The sequence below is a fragment of the Gorilla gorilla genome, chromosome 4 (genome assembly GCF_029281585.2).
Source record: "Gorilla gorilla gorilla isolate KB3781 chromosome 4, NHGRI_mGorGor1-v2.1_pri, whole genome shotgun sequence".
Lineage (NCBI taxonomy): Eukaryota > Metazoa > Chordata > Mammalia > Primates > Hominidae > Gorilla > Gorilla gorilla.
The window spans coordinates 189,705,753-189,724,995 of NC_073228.2; positions in this window are offsets into that span (position 1 = coordinate 189,705,753).

The following is a 19,243-nucleotide window of genomic DNA, read 5'->3' on the forward strand; positions in this document are numbered from 1 at the left end:
CATCCAGATGGCTGTGTAGATATATCCATGTTCCTACAGATGGCAGAGAAGATATTTCCATGTTCATACAGATAGCGGTGTAGTTATTTCCATGTGTAAAGAGATAGCTGTGTAGATATTTCCATGAATATGCAGATAGCTGTGTATATATTTCCATTTTCATGCAGATAGCGGTTTAGATATTTCCATGATCAAACAGATAGCGGTGTAGATATTTCCATGTTCATAGAGATAGCGGTGTAGATACTTCCATGTTCATACAGATAGAGGGGCTGATATTTCCATGTTCATACAGATAGCGGTGCTGATATTTCCATGTTTATACAGAGAGTGGTGTAGATATTTCCATGTTTATACAGATAGCGGTGTAGATATTTCCATGTTTATACAGATAGCGGTGTAGATATTTCCAAGTTTATACAGATAGCGGTGTAGATATCTCCATCTTAATACAGATGGCGGTGTAGATATTTATATGTTTATACAGATGGCGGAGCAGATATTTCCATGTTCATTCAGATGGCGGTGTAGATATTTCCGTGTTTATAGAGATAGCGGTGTAGTTATTTCCATGTGTAAAGAGATAGCTTTGTAGATATTTCCATGTATATGCAGATAGCTGTGTATATATTTCTATTTTCATGCAGATAGCTGTTTATATATTTCCATGTTCGTACAGATAGCGGTGTAGATATTTCCATATTCACACAGATAGCGGTGTAGTTATTTCCATGTTCATACAGATAGCTGTGTAGATATTTCCATGTTCATACAGATAGCAGTGCTGATATTTCCATGTTTATACAGGGAGCGGTGTAGATATTTCCATGTTTATACAGACAGCGGTGTAGATATTTCCATGTTTATACAGATAGCATTGTAGATATTTCCATGTTTATACAGATAGCGGTGTAGATATCTTCTTCTTAATACAGATGGCGGTGTAGATATTTATATGTTCATACAGATGGCGGTGCGGATATTTCCATGTTCATACAGATGGCGGTGTAGATATTTCCATGTTTATAGAGATAGCGGTGTAGTTATTTCCTTGTGTAAAGAGATACCTGTGTAGATATTTCCATGTATATGCAGATAGCTGTGTAGATATTTCCATTTTCATGCAGACAGCGGTGTAGATATTTCCATGTTCAAACAGATAGCGGTGTAGATATTTCCATGTTCATACAGATAGCGGTGTAGATATTTCCATGTTCATACAGATAGCAGTGTAGATATTTCCATGTTCATACAGATAGCGGTGTAGATATTTCCATGTTCATACAGATAGGGGTGCTGATATTTCCATGTTTATACAGGTAGTGGTGTAGATATTTCCATGTTTATACAGTTAGCGGTGTAGATATTTCCATGTTTACACAGAGAGCAGTGTAGATATCTCCATCTTAATACTGATGGCGGTGTAGATATTTATATGTTCATACAGATGGCAGTGCAGATATTTCCATGTTCATACAGATGGCGGTGTAGATATTTCTATGTTCATACAGATAGCGGTTTAGTTATTTCCATGTGTAAAGAGATAGCTGTGTAGTTATTTCCATGTATATGCAGATAGCAGTGTGGATATTTCCTTTTTCATGCAGATTGTGGTGTAGATATTTCCATGTTCAAACAGATAGCGGTGTAGATATTTCCATGTACATACAGATAGCGGTGTAGATATTTCCATGTTCATACAGATAGCGGTGTAGATATTTCCATGTTTATACAGATAGCGGTGAAGATCTATGCATGTTTACACAGATAGCGGAGTAGATATTTCCATGTTCATCCAGATGGCTGTGTTGATATTTCCATGTTCATACAGATAGCGGTGTAGCTATTTCCATGTTCATACAGATAGCGGTGTAGATATTTCCATGTTCATACAGATAGCGGTGTAGATATTTCCATGTTCATACAGATAGCGGTGCTGATATTTCCATGTTTATACAGGCAGCGGTGTAGATATTTCAATGTTCATACAGATAGCGGTGTAGATATTTCAACGTTCATACAGATAGCGGTTTAGATATTTCCTTCTTAATACAGATGGCGGTGTAGATATTTATATGTTCATAAAGATGGCGGTGCAGATATTTCCATGTTCATACAGATGGCGGTGTAGATATTTCCATGTTTATAGAGATAGCGGTGTACTTATTTCCATGTGTTAAGAGATAGCTGTGTAGATATTTCCATGTGTATGCAGATAGCTGTGTAGATATTTCCATTTTCATGTAGACAGCGGTGTTGATATTTCCATGTTCAAACAGATAGCGGTGTAGATATTTCCATGTTCATACAGATAGCGGTGTAGATATTTCCATGTTTATATAGATAGCGGTGTAGATATTTCCATGTTTATACAGATAGCGGTGTAGATATTTCCATGTTTATACGGATAGCCGTGTAGATATCTCCATATTAATACAGATGGCGGTGTAGATATTTATATGTTCATACAGGTGGCGGTGCAGATATTTCCATGTTCATACAGATGGCGGTGTAGATATTTCCATGTTCATACAGATAGCAGTGTAGTTATTTCCATGTGTAAAGAGATAGCTGTGTAGATATTTCCATGTATATGCAGATAGCAGTGAAGATATTTCCATTTTCATGCAGATATCGGTGTGGATATTTCCATGTTCAAACAGATAGCGGTGTAGATATTTCCATGTTCATTCTGATAGCGGTGCAGATATTTCCATGTTCATACAGATAGCGGTGTAGATATTTCCATGTTTATACAGATAACGGTGAAGATGTATGCATGTTTACACAGATAGCGGTGTAGATATTTCCATGTTCATCCAGATGGCTGTGTAGATATATCCATGTTCATACAGGTAGCGGTGTAGATATTTCCATGTTCATACAGATAGCGGTGTAGCTATTTCCATGTTCATACAGATAGCGGTGTAGGTATTTCCATGTTCGTACAGATAGCGGTGTAGATATTTCCATGTTCCTACAGATAGCGGTGCTGATATTTCCATGTTTATACAGGTAGCGGTGTAGAAATTTCCATGTTAATCCAGATAGCGGTGTAGATATTTCCATGTTTATACAGATAGCGGTGTAGATATTTCCAGGTTTATACAGATAGCGGTGTAGATATCTCCATCTTAATACAGATGGCGGTGCAGATATTTATATGTTCATACAGATGTCGGTGTAGATATTTCCATGTTCATCCAGATGGCTCTGTAGATATATCCATGTTCATACAGATAGCGGTGAGGATATTTCCTTGTTCATACAGATAGTGGTGTAGATATTTCCATGTTCATACAGATAGCGGTGTAGATATTCCCATGTTCATACAGATAGCTAGTAGCTATTTCCATGTTCATACAGATAGCGGTGTAGATATTTCCATGTTAATCCAGATAGCGGTGCTGATATTTCCATGTTTATACAGATAGCGGTGTAGATATTTCCATGTTTATTCAGATAGCGGTGTAGATATCTCCATCTTAATACAGATGGCAGTGTAGATATTTATATGTTCATACAGATGGCGGTGCAGATATTTCCATGTTCATACAGATGGCGGTGTAGATATTTCCATGTTCATACTGATAGCAGTGTAGTTATTTCCTTGTGTAAAGAGATAGCTGTGTAGATATTTCCATGTATATGCAGATAGCTGTGTAGATATTTCCATTTTCATGCAGATAGCGGTGTAGATATTTCCATTTTCATGCAGATAGCGGTGTATATATTTCCATCTTCAAACAGATAGCGGTGTAGATATTTTCATGTTCATACAGATAGCGGTGTAGATATTTCCATGTTTATACAGATAGCGGTGAAGATGTATGCATGTTTACACAGATAGTGGTGTGGATATTTCCATGTTCATCCAGATGGCTGTGTAGATATATCCATGTTCATCCAGATGGCTGTGTAGATATATCCATGTTCATACAGATGGCGGTGAAGGTATTTCCATGTTCATACAGATAGCGGTGTAGATATTTCCATGTTCATACAGATAGCGGTGTAGATATCTCCATGTTCATACAGATAGAGGGGCTGATATTTGCATGTTCATACAGATAGCGGTGGTGATATTTCCATGTTTATACAGGTTGCAGTGTAGATATTTCCAAGTTTATACAGATAGCGGTGTAGATATTTCCATGTTTACACAGATAGCGGTGTAGATATTTCCATGTTTATACAGATATCGGTGTGAGATATCTCCATTTTAATACAGATGGCCGTGTAGATATGTATATGTTCATACAGATGTCGGCGCAGCTATTTCCATGGTCATACAGATGGCGGTGTAGATATTTCCATGTTCATACAGATAGCGTTATAGTTATTTCCATGTGTAAAGAGATAGCTGTGTAGATATTTCCATGTATATGCAGATAGCTGTGTAGATATTTCCATTTTCATGCAGATAGCGGTGTAGATATTTCCATGTTCAAACAGATAGCGGTGTAGATATTTCCATGTTCATAGAGATAGCGGTGTAGATATTTCCAAGTTTATACAGATTGCGGTGAAGATGTATGCATATTTACACAGATAGCGGTGTAGTTATTTCCATGTTCATACAGATAGCGGTGTAGATATTTCAATGTTCATCCAGATGGCTGTGTAGATATATCCATGTTCATAGAGATAGCTGTGTAGATATTTCCATGTTCATACAGGTAGTGGTGTAGATATTTCCATGTTCATACAGATAGCGGTGTAGCTATTTCCATGTTCATACAGATAGCGGTGTAGAAATTTCCATGTTCATAGAGATAGCAGTGTAGATATTTCCAAGTTTATACAGATAGCGGTGTAGATATCTCCATATTTATATAGATGGCGGTGTAGATATTTCCATGTTCATACAGATGGCGGTGTAGCTGTTTCCATGTTTATAGAGATAGCGCTGTACTTATTTCCACGTGTAAAGAGATAGCTTTGTAGATATTTCCATGTATATTCAGATCGCTGTGTAGATATTTCCATTTTCATGCAGATAGCGGTGTAGATATTTCCATGTTCAAACAGATAGCGGTGTAGATATTTCCATGTTCATACAGATAGCAGTGTAGATATTTCCATGTTTATACAGATAGCGGTGAAGATGTATGCATGTTTACACAGATAGCGGCATAGATATTTCCATGTTCATACAGATAGCGGTGTAGATATTTCCATGTTCATCCAGATGGCTGTGTAGATATATCCATGTTCCTACAGATGGCAGAGAAGATATTTCCATGTTCATACAGATAGCGGTGTAGTTATTTCCATGTGTAAAGAGATAGCTGTGTAGATATTTCCATGAATATGCAGATAGCTGTGTATATATTTCCATTTTCATGCAGATAGCGGTTTAGATATTTCCATGATCAAACAGATAGCGGTGTAGATATTTCCATGTTCATAGAGATAGCGGTGTAGATACTTCCATGTTCATACAGATAGAGGGGCTGATATTTCCATGTTCATACAGATAGCGGTGCTGATATTTCCATGTTTATACAGAGAGCGGTGTAGATATTTCCATGTTTATACAGATAGCGGTGTAGATATTTCCATGTTTATACAGATAGCGGTGTAGATATTTCCAAGTTTATACAGATAGCGGTGTAGATATCTCCATCTTAATACAGATGGCGGTGTAGATATTTATATGTTTATACAGATGGCGGAGCAGATATTTCCATGTTCATTCAGATGGCGGTGTAGATATTTCCGTGTTTATAGAGATAGCGGTGTAGTTATTTCCATGTGTAAAGAGATAGCTTTGTAGATATTTCCATGTATATGCAGATAGCTGTGTATATATTTCTATTTTCATGCAGATAGCTGTTTATATATTTCCATGTTCGTACAGATAGCGGTGTAGATATTTCCATATTCACACAGATAGCGGTGTAGTTATTTCCATGTTCATACAGATAGCTGTGTAGATATTTCCATGTTCATACAGATAGCAGTGCTGATATTTCCATGTTTATACAGGGAGCGGTGTAGATATTTCCATGTTTATACAGACAGCGGTGTAGATATTTCCATGTTTATACAGATAGCATTGTAGATATTTCCATGTTTATACAGATAGCGGTGTAGATATCTTCTTCTTAATACAGATGGCGGTGTAGATATTTATATGTTCATACAGATGGCGGTGCGGATATTTCCATGTTCATACAGATGGCGGTGTAGATATTTCCATGTTTATAGAGATAGCGGTGTAGTTATTTCCTTGTGTAAAGAGATACCTGTGTAGATATTTCCATGTATATGCAGATAGCTGTGTAGATATTTCCATTTTCATGCAGACAGCGGTGTAGATATTTCCATGTTCAAACAGATAGCGGTGTAGATATTTCCATGTTCATACAGATAGCGGTGTAGATATTTCCATGTTCATACAGATAGCGGTGTAGATATTTCCATGTTCATACAGATAGCGGTGTAGATATTTCCATGTTCATACAGATAGGGGTGCTGATATTTCCATGTTTATACAGGTAGTGGTGTAGATATTTCCATGTTTATACAGTTAGCGGTGTAGATATTTCCATGTTTACACAGAGAGCAGTGTAGATATCTCCATCTTAATACTGATGGCGGTGTAGATATTTATATGTTCATACAGATGGCAGTGCAGATATTTCCATGTTCATACAGATGGCGGTGTAGATATTTCTATGTTCATACAGATAGCGGTGTAGTTATTTCCATGTGTAAAGAGATAGCTGTGTAGTTATTTCCATGTATATGCAGATAGCAGTGTGGATATTTCCTTTTTCATGCAGATTGTGGTGTAGATATTTCCATGTTCAAACAGATAGCGGTGTAGATATTTCCATGTACATACAGATAGCGGTGTAGATATTTCCATGTTCATACAGATAGCGGTGTAGATATTTCCATGTTTATACAGATAGCGGTGAAGATCTATGCATGTTTACACAGATAGCGGAGTAGATATTTCCATGTTCATCCAGATGGCTGTGTTGATATTTCCATGTTCATACAGATAGCGGTGTAGCTATTTCCATGTTCATACAGATAGCGGTGTAGATATTTCCATGTTCATACAGATAGCGGTGTAGATATTTCCATGTTCATACAGATAGCGGTGCTGATATTTCCATGTTTATACAGGCAGCGGTGTAGATATTTCAATGTTCATACAGATAGCGGTGTAGATATTTCAACGTTCATACAGATAGCGGTTTAGATATTTCCTTCTTAATACAGATGGCGGTGTAGATATTTATATGTTCATAAAGATGGCGGTGCAGATATTTCCATGTTCATACAGATGGCGGTGTAGATATTTCCATGTTTATAGAGATAGCGGTGTACTTATTTCCATGTGTTAAGAGATAGCTGTGTAGATATTTCCATGTGTATGCAGATAGCTGTGTAGATATTTCCATTTTCATGTAGACAGCGGTGTTGATATTTCCATGTTCAAACAGATAGCGGTGTAGATATTTCCATGTTCATACAGATAGCGGTGTAGATATTTCCATGTTCATACAGATAGCGGTGTAGATATTTCCATGTTCATACAGATAGCGGTGTAGATAATTCCATGTTCATACAGATAGCGGTGCTGATATTTCCATGTTTATACAGGTAGTGGTGTAGATATTTCCATGTTTATACAGATAGCTGTGTAGATATTTCCATGTTTATACAGATAGCGGTGTAGATATTTCCATGTTTATGCAGATAGCAGTGTAGATATCTCCATCTTAATACAGATGGCGGTGTACATATTTATATGTTCATACAGATGGCGGTGCACATATTCCCATGTTCATACAGATGGCGGTTTAGATATTTCCATGTTCATACAGATAGCGGTGTAGTTATTTCCATGTGTAAAGAGATAGCTGTGTAGATATTTAAATGTATATGCAGACAGCAGAGTAGATATTTCCATTTTCATGCAGATAGCGGTGTAGATATTTCCATGTTCAAACAGATAGTGGTGTAGATATTTCCATATTCATACAGATAGCAGTGTAGATATTTCCATGTTCATACAGATAGCGGTGTAGGTTTTTCCATGTTTATACAGATAGCGGTGAAGATGTATGCATGTTTACACAGATAGCGGTGTAGATATTTCCATGTTCATCCAGATGGCTGTGTAGATATATCCATGTTCACACAGATAGCGGTATAGCTATTTCCATGTTCATACAGATAGCGGTGTAGATATTTCCATGTTCATACAGATAGCGGTGTAGATATTTCCATGTTCATACAGATCGCGGTGTAGATATTTCCATGTTTATACAGGCAGCGGTGTAGATATTTCCACGTTTATACAGATAGCGGTTTAGATATTTCTTTCTTAATACATATGGTTGTGTAGATATTTATATGTTCATACAGATGGCGGTGCAGATATTTCCATGTTCATACAGATGGCGGTGCAGATATTTCCATGTTCATACAGATGGCGGTGTAGATATTTCCATGTTTATAGAGATAGCAGAATTCTTATTTCCATGTGTTAAGAGATAGCTGTGTAGATATTTCCATGTGTATGCAGATAGCTGTGTAGATATTTCCATTTTCATGCAGAGAGCGGTGTAGATATTTCCATGTTCAAACAGATAGCGGTGTAGATAATTCCATGTTCATACAGATAGCGGTGTAGATATTTCCATGATCATACAGATAGCGGTGTAGATATTTCCATGTTCATACAGATAGCATTGTAGATAATTCCATGTTCATACAGATAGCGGTGTAGTTATTTCCATGTGTAAAGAGATAGCAGTGTAGATATTTCCATGTATATGCAGATAGCTTTGTAGATATTTCCATTTTCATGCAGATAGCGGTGTAGATATTTACATGTTCAAACAGATAGCGGTGTAGATATTTCCATGTTCATTCAGATAGCTTTGTAGATATTTCCATGTTCATGCAGATAGCGGTGTAGATATTTCCATGTTCATACAGATAGCGATGTAGATATTTCCATGTTCATACAGATAGCGGTGCTGATATTTCCATGTTTATACAGGTAGCAGTGTAGATATTTCCATGTTTATGCAGATAGCGGTGTAGATATTTCCATGTTTATACAGATAGCGGTGTAGATATTTCCATGTTTATTCAGATAGCGGTGTAGATATCTCCATCTTAATACAAATGGCGGTGTAGATATTTATATGTTCATTCAGATGGCGGTGCAGATATTTCCATGTTCATACTGATGGCGGTGTTGATATTTCCATGTTCATACAGATAGCGGTGTAGTTATTTCCATGTGTAAAGAGATAGCTGTGTAGATATTTCCATGTATATGCAGATAGCTGTGTAGATATTTCCATTTTCATGCAGATAGCGGTGTATATATTTCCATCTTCAAACAGATAGCGGTGTAGATATTTCCATGTTCATACAGATAGCGGTGTAGATATTTCCATGTTTATACAAATAGCGGTGAAGGTATATGCATGTTTATACAGATAGCGGTGTGGATATTTCCATGTTCATCCCGAGGGCTGTGTAGATATATCCATGTTCATACACAAAGCGGTGTAGATATTTCCATGTTCATACTGATAGCGGTGTAGACATTTCCATGTTCATACAGATAGCGGTGTAGATATTTCCATGTTCATACAGATAGCGGTGTAGATATTTCCATGTTCATACAGATAGCGGTGCTGATATTTCCATGTTTATACAGGTAGCAGTGTAGATATTTCCATGTTTATACAGATAGCGGTGTAGATATTTCCATGTTTATACAGATAGCAGTGTAGATATCTCCATCTTAATACAGATGGCGGTGTAGATATTTATATGTTCATACAGATGGCGGTGCACATATTTCCATGTTCATACAGATGGCGGTGTAGATATTTCCATGTTCATACAGATAGCGGTGTAGATATTTCCATGTTCATACAGATAGCGGTGCTGCTATTTCCATGTTTATGCAGGTAGCGGGGTAGATATTTCCATGTTTATATAGATAGCGGTGTAGATATTTCCATGTTTATACAGATAGCGGTGTAGATATTTCCATGTTTATACAGATAGCAGTGTAGATATCTCCATCTTAATACAGATGGCGGTGTAGATATTTATATGTTCATACAGATGGCGGTGCACATATTTCCATGTTCATACAGATGGCGGTGTAGATATTTCCATGTTCATACAGATAGCGGTGTAGTTATTTCCATGTGTAAAGAGATAGCTGTGTAGATATTTCCATGTATATGCAGATACAGTGTAGATATTTCCATTTTCATGCAGATAGCGGTGTAGATATTTCCATGTTCAAACAGATAGCGGTGTAGATATTTCCATGTTCATACAGATAGCGGTGTAGATATTTCCATGTTCATACAGATAGCGGTGTAGATATTTCCATGTTTATACAGATAGGGGTGAAGATCTATGCATGTTTACACAGATAGCAGAGTAGATATTTCCATGTTCATCCAGATGGCTGTGTAGATATTTCCACGTTCATACAGATAGCGGTGTAGATATTTCCATGTTCATACAGATAGCGGTGTAGATATTTCCATGTTCATACAGAGAGCGGTGTAGATATTTCCATGTTCATACAGATAGCGGTGTAGATATTTCCATGTTCATACAGATAGCGGTGTAGATATTTCCATGTTCATACAGATAGCGGTGCTGATATTTCAATGTTTATACAGGCAGTGGTGTATATATTTCAATGTTCATACAGATAGCAGTGTAGATATTTCAATGTTCACACAGATAGCGGTTTAGATATTTCTTTCTTAATACATATGGTGGTGTAGATATTTATATGTTCATACAGATGGCAGTGCAGATATTTCCATGTTCATACGGATGGCGCTGTAGATATTTCCATGTTTATAGAGATAGCAGACTTCTTATTTCCAGGTGTTAAGAGATAGCTGTGTAGATATTTCCATGTGTATGCAGATAGCTGTGTAGATATTTCCATTTTCATGCAGACAGCGGTGTAGATATTTCCATGTTCAAACAGATAGCGGTGTAGATAATTCCATGTTCATACAGATAGCGGTGTAGATATTTCCATGATCATACAGATAGCGGTGTAGATATTTCCATGTTCATACAGATAGCAGTGTAGATAATTCCATGTTCATACAGATAGCGGTGCTGATATTTCCATGTTTATACAGGTAGTGGTGTAGATATTTCCATGTTTATACAGATAGCGGTGTAGATATTTCCATGTTTATACAGATAGCGGTGTAGATATTTCTATCTTTATAGATATAGCGGTGTAGTTATTTCCATGTGTAAAGAGATAGCAGTGTAGATATTTCCATGTATATGCAGATAGCTTTGTAGATATTTCCATTTTCATGCAGATAGCGGTGTAGATATTTACATGTTCAAACAGATAGCGGTGTAGATATTTCCATGTTCATTCAGATAGCTTTGTAGATATTTCCATGTTCATGCAGATAGTGGTGTAGATATTTCCATGTTCATACAGATAGCGATGTAGATATTTCCATGTTCATACAGATAGCGGTGCTGATATTTCCATCTTTATACAGGTAGCAGTGTAGATATTTCCATGTTTATGCAGATAGCGGTGTAGATATTTCCATGTTTATACAGATAGCGGTGTAGATATTTCCATGTTTATTCAGATAGCGGTGTAGATATCTCCATCTTAATACAAATGGCGGTGTAGATATTTATATGTTCATTCAGATGGCGGTGCAGATATTTCCATGTTCATACAGATGGCGGTGTTGATATTTCCATGTTCATACAGATAGCGGTGTAGTTATTTCCATGTGTAAAGAGATAGCTGTGTAGATATTTCCATGTATATGCAGATAGCTGTGTAGATATTTCCATTTTCATGCAGATAGCGGTGTGTATATTTCCATCTTCAAACAGATAGCGGTGTAGATATTTCCATGTTCATACAGATAGCGGTGTAGATATTTCCATGTTTATACAGATAGCGGTGAAGGTATATGCATGTTTATACAGATAGCGGTGTGGATATTTCCATGTTCATCCCGAGGGCTGTGTAGATATATCCATGTTCATACACATAGCGGTGTAGATATTTCCATGTTCATACTGATAGCGGTGTAGACATTTCCATGTTCATACAGATAGCGGTGTAGATATTTCCATGTTCATACAGATAGCGGTGCTGATATTTCCATGTTTATACAGGTAGCAGTTTAGATATTTCCATGTTTATACAGATAGCGGTGTAGATATTTCCATGTTTATACAGATAGCAGTGTAGATATCTCCATCTTAATACAGATGGCGGTGTAGATATTTATATGTTCATACAGATGGCGGTGCACATATTTCCATGTTCATACAGATGGCGGTGTAGATATTTCCATGTTCATACTGATAGCGGTGTAGATATTTCCATGTTCATACAGATAGCGGTGCTGCTATTTCCATGTTTATGCAGGTAGCGGGGTAGATATTTCCATGTTTATATAGATAGCGGTGTAGATATTTCCATGTTTATACAGATAGCGGTGTAGATATTTCCATGTTTATACTGATAGCAGTGTAGATATCTCCATCTTAATACAGATGGCGGTGTAGATATTTATATGTTCATACAGATGGCGGTGCACATATTTCCATGTTCATACAGATGGCGGTGTAGATATTTCCATGTTCATACAGATAGCGGTGTAGTTATTTCCATGTGTAAAGAGATAGCTGTGTAGATATTTCCATGTATATGCAGATAGCAGTGTAGATATTTCCATTTTCATGCAGATAGCGGTGTAGATATTTCCATGTTCAAACAGATAGCGGTGTAGATATTTCCATGTTCATACAGATAGCGGTGTAGATATTTCCATGTTCATACAGATAGCGGTGTAGATATTTCCATGTTTATACAGATAGGGGTGAAGATCTATGCATGTTTACACAGATAGCAGAGTAGATATTTCCATGTTCATCCAGATGGCTGTGTAGATATTTCCATGTTCATACAGATAGCGGTGTAGATATTTCCATGTTCATACAGATAGCGGTGTAGATATTTCCATGTTCATACAGATAGCAGTGTAGATATTTCCATGTTCATACAGATAGCGGTGTAGATATTTCCATGTTCATACAGATAGCGGTGCTGATATTTCAATGTTTCTACAGGCAGTGGTGTATATATTTCAATGTTCATACAGATAGCGGTGTAGATATTTCAATGTTCACACAGATAGCGGTTTAGATATTTCTTTCTTAATACATATGGTGGTGTAGATATTTATATGTTCATACAGATGGCGGTGCGGATATTTCCATGTTCATACAGATGGCGGTGTAGATATTTCCATGTTTATAGAGATAGCAGACTTCTTATTTCCATGTGTTAAGAGATAGCTGTGTAGATATTTCCATGTGTATGCAGATAGCTGTGTAGATATTTCCATTTTCATGCAGACAGCGGTGTAGATATTTCCATGTTCAAACAGATAGCGGTGTAGATAATTCCATGTTCATACAGATAGCGGTGTAAATATTTCCATGATCATACAGATAGCGGTGTAGATATTTCCATGTTCATACAGATAGCAGTGTAGATAATTCCATGTTCATACAGATAGCGGTGCTGATATTTCCATGTTTATACAGGTAGTGGCGTAGATATTTCCATGTTTATACAGATAGCGGTGTAGATATTTCCATGTTTATACAGATAGCGGTGTAGATATTTCTATCTTTATAGATATAGCGGTGTAGTTATTTCCGTGTGTAAAGAGATAGCAGTGTAGATATTTCCATGTATATGCAGATAGCTTTGTAGATATTTCCATTTTCATGCAGATAGCGGTGTAGATATTTACATGTTCAAACAGATAGCGGTGTAGATATTTCCATGTTCATTCAGATAGCTTTGTAGATATTTCCATGTTCATGCAGATAGCGGTGTAGATATTTCCATGTTCATACAGATAGCGATGTAGATATTTCCATGTTCATACAGATAGCGGTGCTGATATTTCCATGTTTATACAGGTAGCAGTGTAGATATTTCCATGTTTATGCAGATAGCGGTGTAGATATTTCCATGTTTATACAGATAGCGGTGTAGATATTTCCATGTTTATTCAGATAGCGGTGTAGATATCTCCATCTTAATACAAATGGCGGTGTAGATATTTATATGTTCATTCAGATGGCGGTGCAGATATTTCCATGTTCATACAGATGGCGGTGTTGATATTTCCATGTTCATACAGATAGCGGTGTAGTTATTTCCATGTGTAAAGAGATAGCTGTGTAGATATTTCCATGTATATGCAGATAGCTGTGTAGATATTTCCATTTTCATGCAGATAGCGGTGTATATATTTCCATCTTCAAACAGATAGCGGTGTAGATATTTCCATGTTCATACAGATAGCGGTGTAGATATTTCCATGTTCATACAGATAGCGGTGTAGATATTTCCATGTTCATACAGATAGCGGTGCTGCTATTTCCATGTTTATGCAGGTAGCGGGGTAGATATTTCCATGTTTATACAGATAGCGGTGTAGATATTTCCATGTTTATACAGATAGCAGTGTAGATATCTCCATCTTAATACAGATGGCGGTGTAGATATTTATATGTTCATACAGATGGCGGTGCACATATTTCCATGTTCATACAGATGGCGGTGTAGATATTTCCATGTTCATACTGATAGCGGTGTAGATATTTCCATGTTCATACAGATAGCGGTGCTGCTATTTCCATGTTTATGCAGGTAGCGGGGTAGATATTTCCATGTTTATATAGATAGCGGTGTAGATATTTCCATGTTTATACAGATAGCGGTGTAGATATTTCCATGTTTATACTGATAGCAGTGTAGATATCTCCATCTTAATACAGATGGCGGTGTAGATATTTATATGTTCATACAGATGGCGGTGCACATATTTCCATGTTCATACAGATGGCGGTGTAGATATTTCCATGTTCATACAGATAGCGGTGTAGTTATTTCCATGTGTAAAGAGATAGCTGTGTAGATATTTCCATGTATATGCAGATAGCAGTGTAGATATTTCCATTTTCATGCAGATAGCGGTGTAGATATTTCCATGTTCAAACAGATAGCGGTGTAGATATTTCCATGTTCATACAGATAGCGGTGTAGATATTTCCATGTTCATACAGATAGCGGTGTAGATATTTCCATGTTTATACAGATAGGGGTGAAGATCTATGCATGTTTACACAGATAGCAGAGTAGATATTTCCATGTTCATCCAGATGGCTGTGTAGATATTTCCATGTTCATACAGATAGCGGTGTAGATATTTCCATGTTCATACAGATAGCGGTGTAGATATTTCCATGTTCATACAGATAGCGGTGTAGATATTTCCATGTTCATACAGATAGCGGTGTAGATATTTCCATGTTCATACAGATAGCGGTGCTGATATTTCAATGTTTCTACAGGCAGTGGTGTATATATTTCAATGTTCATACAGATAGCGGTGTAGATATTTCAATGTTCACACAGATAGCGGTTTAGATATTTCTTTCTTAATACATATGGTGGTGTAGATATTTATATGTTCATACAGATGGCGGTGCAGATATTTCCATGTTCATACAGATGGCGGTGTAGATATTTCCATGTTTATAGAGATAGCAGACTTCTTATTTCCATGTGTTAAGAGATAGCTGTGTAGATATTTCCATGTGTATGCAGATAGCTGTGTAGATATTTCCATTTTCATGCAGACAGCGGTGTAGATATTTCCATGTTCAAACAGATAGCGGTGTAGATAATTCCATGTTCATACAGATAGCGGTGTAAATATTTCCATGATCATACAGATAGCGGTGTAGATATTTCCATGTTCATACAGATAGCAGTGTAGATAATTCCATGTTCATACAGATAGCGGTGCTGATATTTCCATGTTTATACAGGTAGTGGTGTAGATATTTCCATGTTTATACAGATAGCGGTGTAGATATTTCCATGTTTATACAGATAGCGGTGTAGATATTTCTATCTTTATAGATATAGCGGTGTAGTTATTTCCGTGTGTAAAGAGATAGCAGTGTAGATATTTCCATGTATATGCAGATAGCTTTGTAGATATTTCCATTTTCATGCAGATAGCGGTGTAGATATTTACATGTTCAAACAGATAGCGGTGTAGATATTTCCATGTTCATTCAGATAGCTTTGTAGATATTTCCATGTTCATGCAGATAGCGGTGTAGATATTTCCATGTTCATACAGATAGCGATGTAGATATTTCCATGTTCATACAGATAGCGGTGCTGATATTTCCATGTTTATACAGGTAGCAGTGTAGATATTTCCATGTTTATGCAGATAGCGGTGTAGATATTTCCATGTTTATACAGATAGCGGTGTAGATATTTCCATGTTTATTCAGATAGCGGTGTAGATATCTCCATCTTAATACAAATGGCGGTGTAGATATTTATATGTTCATTCAGATGGCGGTGCAGATATTTCCATGTTCATACAGATGGCGGTGTTGATATTTCCATGTTCATACAGATAGCGGTGTAGTTATTTCCATGTGTAAAGAGATAGCTGTGTAGATATTTCCATGTATATGCAGATAGCTGTGTAGATATTTCCATTTTCATGCAGATAGCGGTGTATATATTTCCATCTTCAAACAGATAGCGGTGTAGATATTTCCATGTTCATACAGATAGCGGTGTAGATATTTCCATGTTCATACAGATAGCGGTGTAGATATTTCCATGTTCATACAGATAGCGGTGTAGATATTTCCATGTTCATACAGATAGCGGTGTAGATATTTCCATGTTCATACAGATAGCGGTGCTGCTATTTCCATGTTTATGCAGGTAGCGGGGTAGATATTTCCATGTTTATACAGATAGCGGTGTAGATATTTCCATGTTTGTACAGATAGCAGTGTAGATATCTCCATCTTAATACAGATGGCGGTGTAGATATTTATATGTTCATACAGATGGCGGTGCACATATTTCCATGTTCATACAGATGGCGGTGTAGATATTTCCATGTTCATACAGATAGCGGTGTAGTTATTTCCATGTGTAAAGAGATAGCTGTGTAGATATTTCCATGTATATGCAGATAGCAGTGTAGATATTTCCATTTTCATGCAGATAGCGGTGTAGATATTTCCATGTTCAAACAGATAGCGGTGTAGATATTTCCATGTTCATACAGATAGCGGTGTAGATATTTCCATGTTCATACAGATAGCGGTGTAGATATTTCCATGTTTATACAGATAGGGGTGAAGATCTATGCATGTTTACACAGATAGCAGAGTAGATATTTCCATGTTCATCCAGATGGCTGTGTAGATATTTCCATGTTCATACAGATAGCGGTGTAGATATTTCCATGTTCATACAGATAGCGGTGTAGATATTTCCATGTTCATACAGATAGCGGTGTAGATATTTCCATGTTCATACAGATAGCGGTGTAGATATTTCCATGTTCATACAGATAGCGGTGTAGATATTTCCATGTTCATACAGATAGCGGTGCTGATATTTCAATGTTTATACAGGCAGTGGTGTATATATTTCAATGTTCATACAGATAGCGGTGTAGATATTTCAATGTTCACACAGATAGCGGTTTAGATATTTCTTTCTTAATACATATGGTGGTGTAGATATTTATATGTTCATACAGATGGCGGTGCAGATATTTCCATGTTCATACAGATGGCGGTGTAGATATTTCCATGTTTATAGAGATAGCAGACTTCTTATTTCCATGTGTTAAGAGATAGCTGTGTAGATATTTCCATGTGTATGCAGATAGCTGTGTAGATATTTCCATTTTCATGCAGACAGCGGTGTAGATATTTCCATGTTCAAACAGATAGCGGTGTAGATAATTCCATGTTCATACAGATAGCGGTGTAGATATTTCCATGATCATACAGATAGCGGTGTAGATATTTCCATGTTCATACAGATAGCAGTGTAGATAATTCCATGTTCATACAGATAGCGGTGCTGATATTTCCATGTTTATACAGGTAGTGGTGTAGATATTTCCATGTTTATACAGATAGCGGTGTAGATATTTCCATGTTTATACAGATAGCGGTGTAGATATTTCTATCTTTATAGATATAGCGGTGTAGTTATTTCCATGTGTAAAGAGATAGCAGTGTAGATATTTCCATGTATATGCAGATAGCTTTGTAGATATTTCCATTTTCATGCAGATAGCGGTGTAGATATTTACATGTTCAAACAGATAGCGGTGTAGATATTTCCATGTTCATTCAGATAGCTTTGTAGATATTTCCATGTTCATGCAGATAGCGGTGTAGATATTTCCATGTTAATACAGATAGCGATGTAGATATTTCCATGTTCATACAGATAGCGGTGCTGATATTTCCATGTTTATACAGGTAGCAGTGTAGATATTTCCATGTTTATGCAGATAGCGGTGTAGATATTTCCATGTTTATACAGATAGCGGTGTAGATATTTCCATGTTTATTCAGATAGCGGTGTAGATATCTCCATCTTAATACAAATGGCGGTGTAGATATTTATATGTTCATTCAGATGGCGGTGCAGATATTTCCATGTTCATACAGATGGCGGTGTTGATATTTCCATGTTCATACAGATAGCGGTGTAGTTATTTCCATGTGTAAAGAGATAGCTGTGTAGATATTTCCATGTATATGCAGATAGCTGTGTAGATATTTCCATTTTCATGCAGATAGCGGTGTATATATTTCCATCTTCAAACAGATAGCGGTGTAGATATTTCCATGTTCATACAGATAGCGGTGTAGATATTTCCATGTTCATACAGATAGCGGTGTAGATATTTCCATGTTCATACAGATAGCGGTGCTGCTATTTCCATGTTTATGCAGGTAGCGGGGTAGATATTTCCATGTTTATATAGATAGCGGTGTAGATATTTCCATGTTTATACAGATAGCGGTGTAGATATTTCCATGTTTATACAGATAGCAGTGTAGATATCTCCATCTTAATACAGATGGCGGTGTAGATATTTATATGTTCATACAGATGGCGGTGCACATATTTCCATGTTCATACAGATGGCGGTGTAGATATTTCCATGTTCATACAGATAGCGGTGTAGTTATTTCCATGTGTAAAGAGATAGCTGTGTAGATATTTCCATGTATATGCAGATAGCAGTGTAGATATTTCCCTTTTCATGCAGATAGC